Source organism: Haplochromis burtoni, unplaced genomic scaffold (assembly GCF_018398535.1).
Source record: "Haplochromis burtoni strain Fernald_Lab_line unplaced genomic scaffold, NCSU_Asbu1 Contig_16, whole genome shotgun sequence".
NCBI lineage: Eukaryota > Metazoa > Chordata > Actinopteri > Cichliformes > Cichlidae > Haplochromis > Haplochromis burtoni.
Window position 1 is genome coordinate 607,888 of NW_024582377.1, and position 4,623 is coordinate 612,510.

Below are 4,623 nucleotides of genomic sequence, written 5' to 3' on the forward strand. Positions count from 1 at the left end.
GTAAAAGTTTTCTTATATTCTCCAGTATTTCACTAACATTTGGAGAGGTGTCAGCTTACAGTGAATGTGTAGGCATTTTAGCCATAGTAAATGTTACCTGTTTAAAACTACACTGGTGCAGTCTTCATGGTGCCATTTTTCATTAAATGCTAAAAGCCATGCTCACTGTTTATTCACGGAGGGGTTCTTAGTGAATTCTACCTCTTCTTTCTTACTTATTGCTCAGAGTAGCCAAACTTGTGTCTCTTGTAATGATTTGTGTCCAAAATGCATTATTTGTAAAATAAAAGCTCACGGAGCCTGAGAGGGTGCACTTTATTAAAGCCATTTAATGTTGTTAGGACAGCAAAAGGAAGCAAGAGAGACCCAACACTATGGCAAGGATGAATGGTATTAAACTGACTACCATTACATGAGCACAGAAGTCACAAATGTTGCCGCTATGATGATGATGATGATGATGAGAGTAACATATGAAGTCGCACTGATTTAAACTGCTTTGAGTATGTCACACACAGTAAAGACCAAAAAGGAAAAAAATGAAATGAATTCAATTCATGAATGTTTAAAATGCCAATTCTGCATGAGAAGTAAACGTGAGGTTATTCAGATTTCATTGAGCACTCTGAAGCCATAATGAGCAAAATAAAATTTCCCTGGTATATGTACAGTAACGCACACTTACAGTAAAGTAATAAAGTGACATGTACTGGACTGCTACACAATTTCATGTATTAACCTCAAAGACTGATAGCTAATAAATTGAGATAACATTTATTAAACAATATTTTAAACAATATATTCATACTTCTGGACTAAAGACATCTTATTAGGTACGAGTACTACAACATACAAGTATGGGAGGAAAAATACAATTGTTCAAACCCCATTAAAACTACTTTAAAAAGGCTTAATATATATTGCTGGTAATATTTTTTCTTTTTAAGAAAATATAAATTGTGCGACTGAAGCTTACAATACACTGCTGGCAGTGGCGCCAGATTCTGTGGTGACCAGCTGGGAATGGGTCATCCGTCAAGGCGCCGTGTGCTGAGAAACTCCCAGGAAGAGAGGAAAGAAGAAAAAACTAACCAAGAAAGGACAGCTGGACATCACGCGATGCCTGAATCGCTCGCACTTAAACCCAATTGCTGCTATGGTGTTTGTCACGGTGGAATGCTGCAAATATCACAAGATGTGCACAAACAGCAGCCAAACTATAATAAACTCATACAGATACATAAATAAGTGGGGGTGGGAGGTCTTGGAAACGTGTGTTTGTGTTTTGGAGGGGCGTTGGGGGTTTGGTTGACAATGTGAGGAACAAATTGTAGTGTCCAGTCTAGTCCAGCAGTGAGCAGGCTAAATATTGACTCAGTTGATGTGGTCCAAAGCACGGAGCAGCTCCTCTCCCTGCAGTAAGTACTGACCCTGTAAGGGTGCGTTCACCTCGCAGTCGTCGCGGGTGAGGAGCGGCAGGCCGAAGGAGGAACTGGTGGCCTCTGAAGTGCTGCCAAGCAGGCGACTCGCCAAATCTAAGATCGGAAAAGATCCAGTTGAATCTCTGATGTTCAATTTCAAGTAACACAGTAACACTACTTACAAAAAAGAACTAGTTTATTCACCTGAAGACAGCAGAACGATGGTCCTGGTTGTACCAGACCCTGAAGGCTTCAGCTTTTTGCCCTTTTCAACCTGCTGCTGGAGCGAAGTTCCCTGAAAAATAAATAAATAAATAAATAAAGACGGTCCCACTTCCAGAAGTCAGATTATACCGACTATGCGTATATGCTGAGGACTAACCTGTTCTATAATCTCTTTTAGGTCACAATTTTTCTTTTGCGCTGTGCATTCTGAACTGCGAGGGTCCTCAGCGGCATCTCTTTCTCCAAATGTGGGGCTCTGCAGCACACAAAAAGTAGGCCTTAGCTATCCTCTAAAAAAGGCCATAAAAATGTAATTTGGCCAAAAAAATTAAAACGTTTAAGAGATGTTACCCATTTGCCAAGATGGTGGGAGGATGAGGAGCATCTACAGGCTCCACAGGTGGTGCTGGGGAAGCTGTGCGACTGCCTGGCGCACTGAAGGGGGAGCTGGGATAGCTGTGGATTGGAGTACTCTCAAGGGACTTGACTGATCCACAAGACAAAGGCTCTCCTGGGGGCAGGCTGAGCTGGAAATCATCATCCATGGGAATGTATGGAGCTAACATCTCCAGATCAAAGTCCTCCGTTTCCTTATGAGGAAACAAAAAATCAAATGGATAAGAATACAGAAAACTCTGGTGTTTATGTGATTCATGACTAACTTAATTAAAAAAAAAAAAAAGTAAAAAGTGATGCTTTTTCTAGATTTACTACCTGTGTGTTGAAGGGCGTTTTGGGCTCTGTATCAATAGCAAACAGCTTCTCAACCAAGTCTAGCTTGAAGTCCGAGTTCATCTCTGAATCCATGGGGAAGCAGAAGTCCAGTGGACTGCCGGGCTAAAAAGAAGAGAAGTCAAAGGTCATTTTTTTCCAATAGATATTACTGAGTGGTTAAAAATATTAACTGTCAATGTCTTATGTTGACAAAATAGTAAGTCAGTTTTACCGCTGGGGGCCTGTGGCTGGTTGTGGTAGTAGACTGGGCTGGAGCATAGCTCTCAGACTTTGAATCTTCAGAGTTAGTGCTGGAAACATCCAGAGGCTCACTGGGTGGCAGAGGGGAAAGAGGCAGAACCAGCTTGTCATCTGTGGAGGGAAGCATTACATCGTTGTAGAGAGGGACATCCTTCAGAAGATGGATATCTGATTCTGTACCTGAGGGTAGACAAAGGTCAGAATCGTTTCATTTAGCAAGAAATAAACCAAGTTATGCTGTTTAAAGAAGTTTAAGTATGTTTAGTCGGGTACTAACCGGGGCAGCTGAAGTGCAGGGAGACGATCGTGTCTCCGGCAGCTGGTGCCAGCATGGTGAGGGCTTCAGGCTCTCCCTTTAGGTGGTCATACAGGTTAATCGGCAGCTGGGTGACTGCCGAATCAGTAAGGATTTTGAGTATGTTCATCTTTGGGCTTTTCACCACCTCCTCCTCCTTCTGCACTTCCTCCTCCTTCTCCAGTTCAGCCTTCTTTGGCTGGACTGGAGAGAGCTCGACCTGGCTGATCCCGACTACAAGCTGGTCTTCCTCCTGCTGTTCCTCCTTTACCGGCTTCACATCTGCGGTCTGCTTCACTGACAAGATCAGTTTCTCCTCCTGGATGCCACTACAACAGAGGAAGGACACGATGAAATTATGCTGCTGTAAAATTACTACCAGTGTATCTCAAGTAAAAAGATAATCCTAACCCTTACTTAAGGGTAAGGGTTAGGATTATTGTGTTTCCTCTGAAAGAATGACTTCAGTGAGACTTCAGTGTACCTGAGCACGAAGTTGACACAGACAACACACTGTGGCTGGGAGTTCTTGTTGTTGTAAATGACAGTGGCCTGTGTTTCCACCCACACGAAGCCTCCTTTCTTAGCCAACATTCGGTACTGGCCTGTGCAGACTTGGCCCTTTGCAAACACTAAAAACATCAGGGGGGAAAAAAAAAAAAAGAGAGAAAAAAAATTTAGTTAGGCAAAATTAAACAGCTAACATCTGTTTTAAACTTTTAAATCCAATTATGTTTAACATTTTTGTTTATGCTTACAGTTTTGGTGGGTCTTGGTAAGGTGGTCTGAATCCAGAGCATGGTAGTACTCATACACAGAACGATCCAACAGGTCCTCTGGATCATAACCCATGAGATCAGTGATCCTAGAGAAACAAACAATTTATTTAGATTGAATTCTGTAGTACCTACACTGAGCACTAGATGGCTCTGTGTCACTACACTACAATAGATAGAGCGATGCTGATGAGCGGCAATAGCGAGAACATAGGTTTAAGGAGCTGATTTAGATTTGATCCCTGTATCTTAAGCATATAAGACTTACTCCCACTGGCAAACTAACCTCTCATCACAGTACGTGAACTTCATGTCCATCGTGTGGCGGCTGAGGAAGGTCTTGGTGTCCAGAGGGACCTCAATGTTGGAGGGGTGCGGGATTGGATCGCAGATCAAAACCAGGTAGGGCACAGGTGGCTCCTTTTGCCCGTTGGTGCCCTCTTCGTCCGGGCTGTCATAAACGCGCACGTGACCTGTGCAGTGAAGCACCTGCAGGAGGACAACAGTTGTGTGATGATTATGGGATGTACTTTTGTATTTTGTGTGACCACAACATATTTTTTTACTTTCAGTCCTTTGACATAATCTGTAAATGAGAAGCATTGCAAATTTAAGTATGTTCATTACCTTCACACAGTAACATTGTCTGCCATAACTCAATGTAGTTTGCATCATTCACTTTTATGGATGCAAACTAGTTTTCAAACACACTGATCATAAGCTACGCTGACTTTATTCTCCCTCAGTCATCAGCACCTACAAAAATGACATCACGTGGACAGCTGCTTACTAGTCTTGTTTTCATCACTCCTCCCTGCTCTTTAGCCCACAATAGCTGTCACCACGTGGCTTTATTATTGCCAACAGCACAGTGGTCCAGCTCAAAGGAGGCCAGGCTTTATTAAAATGTACTGTGAAATGTGATTGATGG

General features: G+C 42.6%; 1 protein-coding gene and 1 pseudogene across 1 annotated transcript in view; one reads left to right on the forward strand and one right to left on the reverse strand.

Annotated features, from left to right (window-relative positions):
- LOC102301684 (serine protease HTRA2, mitochondrial) overlaps nt 1-304 on the forward strand; it is an 8,215-nt gene extending 7,911 nt beyond the window's left edge. The window contains exon 8 of the mRNA XM_005916660.2: nt 1-304. This exon is cut by the window's left edge and continues 298 nt beyond it. The gene's annotated coding sequence lies outside the window, so the exon portion shown is untranslated.
- Nucleotides 305-309: 5 nt separating this feature from the next.
- On the reverse strand, nt 310-4,603 carry LOC121814090 (annotated as a pseudogene).
- Between the last annotated feature and the right edge of the window lie 20 nt (nt 4,604-4,623).